The 15031-nt window shown below is 37.4% G+C and overlaps 2 protein-coding genes across 3 annotated transcripts in view; one reads left to right on the top strand and one right to left on the bottom strand.

Moving 5' to 3' along the window:
- The window catches only part of ASB12 (ankyrin repeat and SOCS box containing 12), a 60037-nt gene extending 57214 nt beyond the window's left edge, over positions 1 to 2823 (bottom strand). For both annotated transcript variants that reach the window (XM_084789897.1, XM_084789895.1), the window contains exon 1: positions 2739 to 2823. The gene's annotated coding sequence lies outside the window, so the exon portion shown is untranslated. The remainder of the gene's footprint in view (positions 1 to 2738) is intronic.
- Positions 1 to 15031, top strand: part of ZC3H12B (zinc finger CCCH-type containing 12B) — a 372224-nt gene that overhangs the window by 69995 nt on the left and 287198 nt on the right. The gene's annotated exons all lie outside the window — the stretch shown is intronic.

Genomic DNA, 15031 nt, shown 5'->3' with positions numbered 1-15031 from the left:
TGTTGTTCCTCAAATTTAACTTTTTTCTACCAAAACATTTCTAGCTTCTCAGTGAAAACATCACCTTGGAGTTTTTTTTTTTTTTGAGATAATGAAAAGAGTGTGTTGGGGCTGGAGAGATGGCTGAGAGGTTAAGAGCACTGTCTGTTCTTCCAGAAGTCCTGAGTTCAATTCCCAGCAAATACATGGTGGCTCACAACCATATATAATGTGATCTGATGGCCTCTTCTGGCCTGCGGGTGTGCATGCAGGCAAAGCACTGCATACATAATAACAAATAACTTAAAAAAAGAGTGTGTGAAGGCTTGTTTCTCTGTTTTCAAGATGCGTGTTTGTGTGTGTGTGTGCGTGTGTGTGTGTGTGTGTGTGTGTGTGTTCATGTGTGAATGGCTATAAATGTGGGAGGGTCAAAAGATAACCTCAGATGTGATCCACGTTATGTTTTAGGCAGGGCCTGGAATGCACCAGGGATGAGTTTGTTTCTGTCTGCTCTGAACTGAAATAACAATTGAACAGAACCCCCTCTGGCTTCTTTGTATAAGGATCAAAGCGGTCCTCAAGCTTACTTTACAAGCACTTTATCAGCTGAGCTATTGCTCCAGATCCCCTTTCTGATATTTTTGCTTGTTTTCTGTTTTGTCTATATTTTTATATATTTTATTAATTTATTCATATTACATCTCAATTGTTTTGTCTATTTTTTTTGAGACAGGGTCTGGTGTACATTAGGTCATCTTTATTGTTTTGTACTCATGTAGAATAGGGGATAGAAAGAAAGGGGGCCTAATTACTTCCATTAGCTTTTTTTGTAGGCAATAATCCATACAAGAGTGGAGTCCCTGGCTGATTTACTTCTTAATGGCTTTGTTTCTCAATAGCTTTGTTGTTGATGTTATTGTTTGTTTTACTCAAGGTCAAACTATGTAGGCTGTTTGGGTCTGAATCGCTCTATTTTCCTGCCTTCGACTCCCAAGTAACTCCCAAGTACTGTCATCATAAGCCTGCACTATGACAAATAATTTTTAATATTTTTGAATTGTAGATTAAGGTTCAGCATAGTTTCAGAAGGAACACACATATTTAAACTATAACACAATTGTTCAGACCCAAATCTTCGGTGGTTATTATTCTCTTGTTTAATACATGACAGTTATTTAAACAAACACTTCCTTTGCAATGGGCTCCAAATCTAATCATTCTCAACTTGTATCCTGGCCTAGGTCTCAGGACATTTTAACTGGAATATTGCCACAACATGTTAGCTGATCTCTATGTTTTGGGCCTAGTTCCTGTAGAATCTCTTCTCTACACAGGATCATTTAGTGTCTGTAGTCTAAAATGGTATTAGTATTTTTGAATAAAACCTAACAGAACACTCTCCACAGTAGAGTGGAGAGTGGGATATGACTCTCACACGTACTCTGGTGCCTCACCTTTGACCATGTCCCCTGGAGGGGGAGACCTGGTGGCACTCAGAGGAAGGACAGCAGGTTACCAAGAAGAGACTTGATACCCTATGAACATATACAGGGGGAGGTAATCCCCCTCAGGAACAGTCATAGGGGAGGGGAATAAGGGGAAAATGGGAGGGAAGGAAGAATGGGAGGATACAAGGGATGGGATAACCATTGAGATGTAACAAGAATAAATTAATAAAGGAGAAAAAAAAAAACCTAACAATGGCTTCCCATCTCTAAATACAAGCTAAATGCTTAATTCCAATCTATGAAGATACAAAAAGTTTAATGTAGTACCTACCTCCCCAGCACTCTTTTCTCTCTTTCTTTGCTCAAGTCATATTTGATTCCTTGCCATTTCTCCTAAGACCTTTACATTTGCTATTTTTTCCTGACTAGTATATTTTCTTCCCTTTGAAATGTACATATTTATTCCTTTATCTCTGCCAGATCTCTGACCAAATGTCACCGTATCAGAGAATCCTTATCTAAGTACCTTATATAAAATAAAGCTACTACTGCTGCCCTGACATTCTCTACTTCCTTTTTTGTCAGTCATCAATGCCATTTTATAAAATAGAAATATATCTATTTTCCATTAATTATTGTTCTTTCTGTTAAGCCATGTTCATGAAGACAGAATATCTCCAAAGTCTGGGATATTGAATCAATAAATGAATTTTGAGAACTACCACAGATTTTTTTACAGCATCTGTATTAGTGGTTTCTTATAGTGATTCTCCTTAAGATATTGGAGCAGAATGTCTTACCAATATAGCAGAGTCAAAACTCAGAAAGGGACCCTCACAAGAGTGAGGAAATCCATGGAATGAATGAAAAAACTTGAAAGAAAATCTTAGGTTCATAAAATTTTTTTCAGTAAGTGATATTTTCTATCTCTAATGTAAAGTCAGTTACATTACTCCTGAAGTTTGTCTATTTAATTCACTATCAGTTACTTAGGGAAGTACTTGGCACATAGCGAATGTTCGATACTAGCTGAACAAGTGATAAAAGTAAATCATTCTAAAGTTAAAGTTAGTGTAGATTAGAGGGCAAACTAGAGATTATAAAAACACCAAACAGGTAAAAGGGTGATAATGTTGTCCCATGAGAAGATGTGAACTGGTAAGCATATAAACTCTTTTACTTTCCATGTAGTGCTCAGTTCTCTGAAAGATAAGACCACATGTTAAACACTACTTATTAGAGTAAGTTTCACCTGCCTTGCTTTACACTTAAGCTTACAAATCAGTTTTTACATGTTTATGTTCTACTTACCTATTGGAAGCTGACATTCTTGCCATTGTAATTGGAGGAGTAAGTAGTTTTACCTCATTCTCTCATCTTACTGACCCGACCATAGGAGACAGCCCAGGAATGTTACTGCCAGAGGCTTCTGATGATGAAATGAATGATGACTATTATACCAGTCATAAAGCCATAGTGATGTCACTCCTGCTTTAAAACTAGCAGCAGATGGCTTGAGGCTCAACTTTGTTCAAGACCTCCGCTAACTTACTACCCAGAGAAGCCTCAAGTCTTAGCTGATCAGACTTCTTGAGCCAACTATCAACAAACTTTCTATGAAGATCAATCCTCTAGGAATTCTACATTAGCCTTTCAGAGACATCATCCTTCACCTATGCATTACATAGGAGACACCAGCCAAGACATCTGGCAAGGCTGCATCAATTTGTCTCTAGAAAGTGAGATATGCAGCGATGCAGCGGTTATCACCAATTGTCCACCCTGGTTATTAGCTTGTTCTCCTGAAGGCAACTTTACTCAGATGACCCAGGAAGAAATTCAGACATTGCTAGCAAGAGAGGAGAGAGAAAAGCTGTTTCTTCGGGGTATCACCCTTGCTGGAATCAAATGCCTGTTGATCCGTGATGACTTGTTCACTGAGGGCAACAAGAGCATGGACCTGCGTACCAAAGGCCAACCTCGAGGTAGCCAGGCAATTACTGTAGTTCAGTTGGAGTCTGTGTACCTTGTGGTGATGGGAAAGAAGGGGACAGAAGGAGGACCTCTCAATCTCAAAGCTTTTGAAATAGCAGGCTACACAAGAGAGGCCATTCTTAAACAAAAAGCTCGCCGCTAGGTAAATAAAATGACCTGATGTTGGACCTCCAATTTGGATTCAGATTTATGTTTCACCTGCTAAACTAGCTTACTTTTGAGGAATAAAGAAGACCCTAGACCTGATTTGAAGACATGTATGTGTCTTTGGGGATAGAGGGAATGGTGCAGCTTGTAAAGCAATAGTTCCTTTAGGCCAGTGGTTCTCAACCATCCTAATGCTGCAACTTTTTAATTAGTTCCTCATGTTGTGGTGAACCCCAAGCAAAAAATTATTTTTCTCGCTACTTCAAAACTGTAATTTTCTTATTGTTATGAGCTGTAATGTAAATAGCTGATCTATAGGATATCTGAAATGTGACCCCTTATGAAAGGGTTGTTCGGCACACACTCCCAAGGGGTCTTGACCCATTGGTTGAGAACTGCTCTCATGTGCCTCTGTATAGGATAAGTCCTGTGCCATGTGAATGGTATATAAAATTAAGAGTTTTGGAGTTGAGTAGAAAAACTGCCTTTGGGTTTTACCAGAGCATTCTTAGTCTTTGCTAATTCCTTGACCATGATAATCCATAGATTATCCCCTCACTTGGAAATTTGAGGCAGGATTGCCACAACTTTGAAATCAGACTGAGCTATATAGTGAGACTCTGTCTCAAAAAAGCAAGACAACTTAAGAACTTATGTACAGGCTAGGAAGCTGGGAAGTGATCATGCGATAACAGAGAGGGGTTAAGGAGAGGGGATAATAGTGTACGTGTGATATAAAAGTAAAAAGTAGAATTCTGAGGTGGGAGTGTGTGGAAAGATTTAAGTAGGAATGGGGATGGGAGGATTGAATCCACAAAGGAGTCAGGGAGGGTTAACCAAAACAAACAAACAAACAAATAAAAAATGTAAGGAGAGGTACTTGCTATTTTTAACAAAATCCCAAATGTTCAACTATGCCAATAAAGACTGGAAGACAGATGCTGGGGTGAAAACCTACTAGCTCAGGGAGGCAGAGAAAGCACCCAGCTGAAGTTTCTCCTCAGCCAGGGTCCTAAAAGGAAAAAAAAAGCCTCCTTTCTACACAGTCTCAAAAAGCCCTCAAAACTGAGTGTCTCTACTTTCTGTTCATCACTCTATGCATCCGCCTGACTTCCTCTTACTATGTTTTTCTCCTATGTTCACTCCCTGTCAACTGGTTGCTTGCTTTGTCTCTTGACCTAGGGTTAACTTTATTTAATCCTGTTTAGAATATGCAAGCAAAAAGCTGTGGGATTAAAGGTGTATGCTAGGGCTGAGCCACACCACAACTAGAAACAGGGAATTTTTTCCTCAGTAAACAATACAATCTCAGGGTTTGCAGTGTGGTCAAATATCCTGCAATAGGCTAACATGATAAGTCGTCATATTAGTTAGTTAATGGGCTAATATACCTTATATCACTTTATGTATCACTCAATATTTATTGACTGAATGAAATCAAAAGCCATTTGTAAAATATAAAACATTCTAATGATACTAATGTTTCCATATTTTAAGTAAAAAAGCAGAGGTTTGTGGTGGTGCAGTGACTAATCCAGGCTCAGTGACAGCTCAGAGCTGGTATTCAGGATTTTAAGATTTATTAATCTGTCAAATATGCTTTTTTGGATAACTCTACAAAAAATAAACATGAATACATGCAACTCGAAGAGGTTTTCCTCTGCTTGAAGTTTTCTTTGGAGCTATTGTTATTATTTTTGTTTATTCTTTGACAGTTCCATGCATACATAATGAATTTGATCATATTCATCCTCTCATCCTCTCTTATCTCCCTCCCACTCCTTCTTCTCAATGCATGTCCCTTTGACTTTCATTTCTTTCTTTTTTTGTGACCCATTGAGTTTAATTGGGCTGCTTGAATGAACATGAGAATAGAATGCATTACCAGTAGCTATAGCATTGAAAAATTGACCTTCCCAACCCCAACAGATAGCAACTGTCAATTGTTCCTATGCTAGGGGATAGGGCCTCATGAGCCCCTACCCCATCCATGCTGGAATAAGGAAGAGGGTTGCATTTGGTACAGAACTTGTGCACATAGTCGCAACTGCTGTTAGTTCATAAATGGAATGGTCATGTCATTTATAGAGGACATCTTTTCACAACACTCCTTCTTATCCTCCAGTTTTACATTCTTTCCATCATCTTTTCTATGTGTCCTAAGCCTTTCAGGGATGATATTGTTTAGGAATAAGTGCTCATCAGTTACTTACTACAAGAACTTTAATCAGTTATGAGTCTCTGCATTAACTGCTGCCAGCTGTAAAAGAAGAAGTTTCTCTAATGGAACCAAAAGCAACACCGATTTATGAGTATATTATGCATATTTATAAGGCAGTTTTATGACCTGTCAATTTGTTAGATAAGCAGTACTAGGTTCCACCATAGGGCTTGTGACCTCTCTAATAATAGGGCATTTGACCAGTTGTATAATATAAGTCATGCATTCCCTCTCATGGGGGGGCAATGTAAAAGCAGTTGGTTTTCCCCATAATGGTCATGCTGCTATTGCATGAGTAGGTTCATTTCACCTTTGTCAGTATTATAGCATGCATTATCCACTGTTTATTAGGAATGTTGATGGAGTATTTCCCCCAGTGGCTTCTGTATCTCCTTCAGGCACTAAGAAAGCTAGCCAAAAAGGAAGAAGCCCAGCTAAATTCTTGTTTAATTTCCCAATGTCTTACAAACAAAGGATGTGGTATCTTCTGTAATGAGGTCTTACCATGTCCTTCTTATAGGCAACCAAGAACAATAGCAATAGCCTATGTTGTTTGGGGGATCCCTGTGGTCTACCTGACTAACAAGTCATAGGATGGTATCATACATTTAGCACTGGAATTTAACCTTTGGCTTATTAAAGATTTCTAACAAGAAACAGAAGTCTTATTGGACTCAGACCTAGTAGTGCATGCCCGTAATCAACTAGTTAGGAGGCTGATGAAGAAAGATCACAAGTACAAGGGCTTCCTGGACTACGAGTGTGTTCAACACCAGCCTGGGAAACTTAGCAAAACATTGTCTCTTAATTAAAAATATCATAAGAGGGCTATGAATACAGCTCATTGATAGCACCCTTGCCTAGCATGTACAAAGCCCTAAGTTCAATTCTTTTTTTTAAGGTTTATTTATTTATTTATTTATTATATATACAGTGTTTTGCCTGCATGTATGCCTGCCAGCCAGAAGAAGGCACCAGATCTCATTATAGATGGTTGTGAGCCACTATGTGGTTCCTGGGAATTGAACTCAGGGCCTCTGGAAGAAAAGCCAGTGCTCTTAACCTCTGTGCCATCTCTCCAGCCCCTAAGTTCAATTCTTAACAGTTTCTACAAATCACCTTTATTTTTCCAAGACGTTTAATATTTTAAATATGTTTATATGTTTTATAGGACCCTGGTGGTCCTTTAAGCCATAAAAATAAAGACATCAATACCTTTTAATATTTCGAAGCTTAGGCCTTAGCTGGGCAGACTCTCAACTAGCTCACATAAATTAACACATCCACCTAGCCTTATTTGCCCATGTGGCTAGAGATACCTTCCAGGCCTAAAGTCATATCTGTCCCTCTTCTGTCTCCTGGTGAGAAGGTTTTTTCTCTCTCTTCTTCCCAGAGTTCCTTTCTCCCTTCAAGGAAGTCCTGCCTTCTACTTCCTGCCCAGCTATAGGCTATCAGCAACATTTATTACCTAATCAGGGATAATTTGGGAGGTAAGATTTATACTACATTATATTGGATATGTGACAATATGCTCATAGGACAGTGAGGATCTTGGGGGGAAAGCAATTAACATTTTCATACATAGTAGCTGTAGAGCAACTTTTTTCCCTTTTGTCTAATAAAAGGCTCTTTTTCTTTTAATAATAATTAGTACAACAATAAATATGAAACAATTATGAAAACTATACGGTATATTATAAATTCTGATGTTCAGTCCAATGCATTGGTCAATTTAGGAAAAATATTCTATTATGTATCCAATCTTGGTGAATTCAGAGTTTGTATCTAAATCATTTTCTATCCTTATTTGCATTACCAAACCAAAAAAAAACCTTCTTATACCTAAAACATCTTTAAACCCTAAACAACTTAAGCCTCATTGTAAGACTATAACTATCTGGTCTTCAACTCCATCAGAGACAAGAAGGAATAAAATTACCTGACTACGCAGGAAGTGCAGGCAAGTACTTTCCAATAATTAGTAATGACTGAGATACTGACTGCCTAGATAGTCCCAGTTTTTTCTATAATGTTGGAGCATCATTCATCTTCTGACAGACATTTTTGTGAAGCAAGAAATGTGACAGACTTACTTATCCTATCTTAACAGAGCTAGGCAGTCAACTCAGCCTGTGTCTACATTTTGGACAGCATTTTGTCTGCAGTCAGATCATTTTTGTGATAAACTAAACTAGTATCTTACTTGACCATGAGTATGATAGACTAACCATTAGCTTGCACTATTTAATTATCCTATATAGATTGTGATAGTAGCTGTTAAAAGGATTGGATGTAAACATTGCATTTAAAAAGAGTTTCATATACAATACCTTATACAAAAGTTGAAACATTATATTGTAACGAAAATAACCTTAATTTTTATCTATACACAAAATTTATACCACTGGAAGCCTTAGACCTGTATCAATATACAATAATCTATATTAATGTAAGCAAAATTAACCTTATTTGTGAATAAAAATAGTTCTAAGTAGAAGAGTAGATTTGATAATCTACCTTTATATCCTATTATTCCTATACCCCCCTCTTCTTCTAAACTCCCTTCCCCTTACCTGAGAAGAAAAGGATAGAGAAAAGAAAAGAAAAGAGAGAAATCCATGAGTCTAAGTTCCTAAACCTTGTTTTTTTCCCTGATCAAGACCGTTTAATAAACTGCCTTAAATGACAACAAACATCTATAGCCCAGTAGAATAACCAAAACATACCAACCCCAGCTTAAGGGAATGAGACATTGTTTTTCTCAAGGTTGTTTCATGATGATAGGTGGTGTAGGATGCTTTGGGGGGGGTGAGTGTTTGGTCTTTTTGTTCTGAAAATATATAAATTCTCACAAGTAATATATAGCTCTACAATTACATATGTAGAGAATGTACAATGAGCACAAATCAATTAAAGATCAATTTCTGCTCTCTGAGCAAGAGAAAGACATCTGCCATTCTCTGTAAGTTAGTTTGTACTATATAAATAAACTGTAATATATAATACTTATCTATGCCTTTGGAAAGGATGGCATTATGAGTCTTGAGGACTTTGAAGCCAAAGATTTATTGGTCAGGCATAGTTGAAGTTCTGGCTGGAGACATTTATAGGTCCCAGTCAGGTTCAAAGTTGTTCCACATAGAAGCATCAGCCTGTTTGGTCTTTTTTATTTCCCTCTTTATCCTATCTTCAGCCAAGATTTTCAGGTGGTTTCCCATTATAAAATCTAATTTCCAATAGATTGGATGGAAGACATAGCTTTTCTTTTCCTGATGGAATGAATATAGAATCTCCTTCCCAATGCAATATATTTCCTTTCTTCTGTCCTGAGGTTATCATATATATATATGTATTTATATATATACATATATATATATACATATATATATATATATTTTTTTTAAAATATGTGATAATTAAATATATATATATTACTAAAGAGGGACAATCTATCTAATTGTACACATTCACATAGTGCATAATCAGTATCTATCTGCCTATAATTATTTGACCTGTAAGATTGTAAGTTATGTCTGGAACACTTTCCATGCTACAATGTCCAAAAACTATTGCATTCCTCTGTCCTTATTGAGACAGACTTACTCTGTGTAGCCCAGTCTGTCTTTAATTTGTTCTATAGATTAGGCTGACCTCAAACTCACAAGGAACATATCTGTTTTTGTCTTTGTCTACCATGTATCGGAATAAAAGGCATGTATTTAATTAATTTTTAATTGGATATATTTATCCTTCCATTTTTCTCTTTTAATTTAATATGCTTCCATGTATTCAACTTTATTTAAACTCTTTCCGTCTTATTACTCAAGCACATTTTCAGTACATTGTACCTGTTTAGAGGTTTGGATCTTGGTTCTATCTCACTAGGCTGGGTTGCCATCAGTTGTACAGTGGGAGCGCCATATCCCAAGGAGACTGGCTGTCTGCTCAGAGAAGTGTGTTACCCCTTTTCCCTTTCCCCTACTTAAGATTGATATATTTGTCTTTTACATCAGTAAAGACATTGTTATTTATTACTAAGCAAATACTTACATAGTAATCTTAAGGGAAAATGTGTCATTTTGTATCTTTTACTGTCATTTATCTTACCAGTAGGGGGCCCTGCTCTAACTTCATTGTATAGACCAGGCTGGTTTAGAATTCACAGAGATCTGCCTGTCCCTGTCTCCTGTGTGCTGGGACTAAAGGTGTGTGTCATTACCACCCTGCTCAACTATTTCACCTCAATACCAAATCATTGTACCTATATAATTTAAAAAATAACAAATTTGAATTGTAATGACATTTTGAATTTACTTAAAATCTTTAAAATTTCCCTATGTTTTATTAATGCCAAACAATAAAAATGTCCTTTCTATTTCCTGCTCTTACGGGAAAACAAAAACATTCAAAAAATCAAGCAAAGAAAGAGCTGACAAATGTCTCATAGCCAGAGAGCTCTGAGTTCCAGTTGCTATCAGTTTCCTTTTCTCTTGCCTTGGGAAGAGACCTTTTCCTTTCTTTATTCTTACTTACTGCTTGTAATTTAGTATTCCACCTTTCAGTTCTCTCCTTACCTAAATTTGCTTTATTTTGACCAGGCTTAGAGAGGGCATAAAAAACTGTGATCATTACTGTATATATTATAAGTAGCTCCTTGACAAGAACAACTGAAATGAAACTATACAAGATCCAAGCACTTTCTGATATAGTGATTTCTATTCTACCCACAGCTTCAGGTCTAGCTCTCCAGTATGCCTGAGGCTTTGGTCTGTCTTCATTCTTTTTTTTTTTTTAAAGAAACCAGACCTCATACCTTGGTAGCCTGACTTATTCCTGCCTTTCACCTGGACTGTCTCAAGCTGTAAGCATGAATTCTAATTGCCGTAAGTTAGTCACCATTTTGTTGTTATGAACCTGGTGGCTTTTCGTCCATAAAAATAAAGACTCCAAGACCTTTTCCTATTTCAAAGCTTAGCCCTTAGTTTGTCAGACTCTCAAATAGCTTATCTAATGTAACCCATCCACCTAGCCCCATCCAGCCACATGGATAGCTATACCTTCCAGGTCCGTAGTCACGTCTGTCTCTCTTCTGTCTTCTGATGAAAAGGCTTTCCTTTCTTTTCCCCAGAGTTCCTTTCTCCCACAGGAAGTCCTGCCTTCCACTTCCTGCTCATGTAAGCTGTCAACAACTTTCATTATCCAATCAGGTATAATTTGGGAGGTAAGGTTTACATAACATCATTTTGGATATGTGGGAATTTGCTCATAGGACAATAAGGATCTTGGTGAGAAAGCAATTAATATTTGAATACATAGTGGCTCTAGTTCAACCCAAACATATATGTGTATATGTGCATATGTGTATGTACACATGAGCACAGTGCCTGCAAACTTCAGAAGAGAGTGTTGAATTCCTTAGAGTTGTAGTTATGAATGGCTAGGATTCTTGTGACCTGGGTGCTGAGAACAGAACTCATTTGATAAACCATTTCTATCATTCCCAAAAGTCATCTTTAACTTCTCCTCCTGTAAATCCATAACCACATATAATCAATCACTGTGCTCTATTCTTTATCATTCCTAAGTACCCTTCATATCAGCCTACTTTTCATTCATTGTCACTGACACTATATTAATATAGGTCACTCTATTTGCTAGTTTTATGTCTACTTGTCACATGTTAGAGTCATCAAAGAGGATTGAGACTTAATTGAGAAAACGCATTCATAAGATCTGGTTATACACTAGTGTCTGGGTTTCCCAGCATGGAGGAGAACCCACAGTGTCAAACAGAAGTAGATCTGAGCTCAGGTCACCCAGCTAATCCACAGGAAGTCCCTGGGTCTAAAAAGACAAGAAGTCTCCAGTAACCAGCCACATTCCTGCCTGGGCAGAGCACTTGTCCTCTGTGTCTCAGACTGAAGTATGGACCACAAAACACAAAGGTAGGAGTGTCCCTGCCAATAGGAGACACCATACTGTGGAACACAGGGATATCTGACTCAGGTCACCCAGATGGTCCACAGAAGGGGTCCCTAAGCTCTCCATGTGAGGGGTCTCAGCTTATCACCACTCACCTACAAGCAGCTGTCAGTGGTCAGTGAATGACACCAGAAACTACCACATAATGCCAGAGACATCCAGAAGACTAAAGGCCAGTGTAAAAACACAAACAACAAAAGCCAAAGTAATATAGCATCTCCAGAACCCAGTTATCTCAACGAAATCAGCCCTGGACACTGTAATACAACCGAAACACAAGAAAATGACCTCATATCTTTCCTTATCAAGACGATAATAGAGAAAATGAATAAAATCCATAAAGAAATACAAGAAGATATAGTCAAACAGATTGAGGCCCTTAGAGAGGCCATGTCAGAGGCATATAGAGAGGAAATGAATAAATCATTGGAAGAAATTCAGGAATATGCAAACAATCAGGTGAAGGAAATCAATAAAATCTGAACATGAAAATGGAAACAATAGTAAAAGCACAAACTGAGGAAATCCTGGAAGGAAAGAACTTAGAGAAGAAAACAGGAACTACAGAGGTAAGCATCACGAACAGAATATAAGAGATGGAGTAAAGAATCTTAAGTGTAGAAGATATAATGGGAGAATTTGATGCAACCATCAAGGAAAATGTTAAATTCAAAAAATTCCTGACAAAAACATCCAAGAAATCAAGGACACCATTAAAAGACAAAACACAAGAATAATAGGAATTGAGGAAAGAGAAGCTCCCCTGTTCCAAGGCCCAGAAAATATTTTCAACAAAATGAAAAAGAAAATTTCCCCAATTTAAAGAAAGGGATGCCTGTAAACATGCAAGAGGCCTACAGAAGAACAAATAGAGTAGACCAGAAAAGAAAATGCTTCCACCACATAATAATCAAAACACTAAATGTACAGAAAAAATAAAAAATATTAAAAGCAGCAAGGGAAAAAGCCAAGAAACATAAAATGGCAAACCTATCAGAATCACACTTGACTTTTCAGCAGAGGCCATAAAAGGCAGAAGGGCCAGGTGCCAGTCCAAATTACTATGCTCAGCAAAACTTTCAGTAGCCATAGATGGAAAAAAACAACATGGTCCACGACAAAAACAAATTTAAACAGTACCTATCCACAAATTCAGACCTATAAAACGTAATAGAAGGAAAACTCCAACCCTAGGTGGAGGTTAACTACACCCAGGAAAACACAGGAAATGAATGAAATAAAAACCCAGAAATAAACCCATATACCTATAGACACTTGATTTTTGACAAGGAAGCCAAATCCATACGATGGAAAAAAGATTGCATTTTCAACAAATTGTGCTGGTCGAACTGGATGTCTACATGTAGAAAATGCAAATAGATCCATATTTATCACCCTGCACAAAACTAAAGTCCAAGTGGATTAAGAGTATCAACATAAAACCAGACGCACTAAAATCAATTAGAAGGAAAATTGAGGAAGAACCTTGAAAGCATTGGCACAGGAGACAATTTCCTGAACAGAACACCAACAGCTCAGGCTCTAAGATCAACAATTAATAAATGGGACCTCATGAAACTGAAAAGCTTCTGTAAGACAAAGGACACTGTCAACAGAACAAAATGACAGCCTATAGACTGGGAAAATATCTTCACCAACTCTACAACTGACAGAGGGCTAATATACAAAATATATAAAGAACTCAAGAAATTAAACACCAACAATAATCCAATTTAAAAATGAGAGACAGAGCTAAACAGAGAATTCTTAACAGAGGAATCTCTAACCATCAAGAAACATTTAAAGAAATGCTCATTGTCCTTAGTCAGCAGTGAAATGCAAATCAAAATGACTCCAAGATTCCGTCTTACATCTATCAGAATGGCTAAGATTAAAAACTCAAGTGACATCATATGCTCGCAAGGATTTGGAGAAAGTGAAACAACTCCTCCATTGTTGGTGAGAGTGCAAACTTGAACAACCACTTTGGAAATCAATCTGGAACTTTCTCAGAAAATTGAGAAAATTGCTATGCAAGACCCAGATGTACAACTCCTGGACATATACCTAAAAGATGCTCCACCGTACAACAGGGACGTTTGTTCAACTATGTTCATAGCAGCTTTATTCGTAATAGCCAGAATCTGGAAACAACCTAGACGTCCCTCAGCTGAAGAATGGATAATGAAACTGTGTTACATTTACACAATGTAATATTACTCAGCTATTAAAAATAAGGAAATCTTGACATTTTCAGGCAAATGGATGGAACTAGAAAAGGTCATCCTGAGTAATATAACACAGACCCACAAAGACATGCATGGTATATACTCATAAGTGGATATTAGCCCAACACAGATGTCCTCTGAGAGAACAGTGGATCAGGACAGATTCTGGGCCTCCCTACTAGACTCTGGGTGAAGCACGAAGAGTGGTATGGAAGAATTGAGGAATGGAAGGACCCAAAGGCTCAGGAGCCACCACAAAGAGGCCTTCAAGGCCGGAAGATCTGGACCCTGGTCGGCCTGCACAAACTGTTACACCAAACAAAGACAATGCATGCAGTAAAGCTAGACCCCCTGTTCAGATCTAGCCAATGGAAATCTCATTCTCCATGGTTGAGGGGGGGGGGCGCTCTGACATGAACTCTGTTGCAGGTGATTTGATCACTTTCCTGTGATGGGTGAGGGCTGGCAGGCATACAGAGGAAGGGGAAGCAGGCTATCTGTTTGAGACCAGATAGGCTGTGGTCATGTGGTTGTAGAGGAGGTTCTCTTCTCTCAGAGGTCTAGGGGAAGTGAATAGGGCAGAAGTGGGAAGGAGGTTGGGAACAGGAAGATATAAGCAAGGGGATAACAATTGGGATGTAATTTCAATAAATTATAATAAATTTAAAACTTTAAATATACTTCTAGTCTAGTCTCCCTTTACTTATAAAGATGAATAATCAAATTATTCCAACTAAAATTCTTTTTGGTAGTGTTTGAGAAATTCTTACTTATCAATTACATTAGTTCGACAAAAAGCTAATTAATAATTTGTCTAAAATTTGTGTTTAGAGTACTGAAAATAGTATTTAGAACATCATTTATACTTATTGTGATAAAATTATAAAATTTTATAATAAAGTAACTAGAAGAAAATGAAAATAAAAATGAAGAAGTACTGTGTCAAAGAAGATGCATCTCAAGTCTTTCATGTTTTATCTATCAACAAATTAATTAATGGTGGTGACTTATGATAATAACACATATAATAT

Source organism: Acomys minous, assembly GCF_964271855.1.
Source record: "Acomys minous genome assembly, chromosome: 7".
Lineage (NCBI taxonomy): Eukaryota > Metazoa > Chordata > Mammalia > Rodentia > Muridae > Acomys > Acomys minous.
The sequence above is the reverse complement of the archived record's forward strand: the minus strand, read 5'-3'. Positions and strand labels throughout refer to the sequence as shown.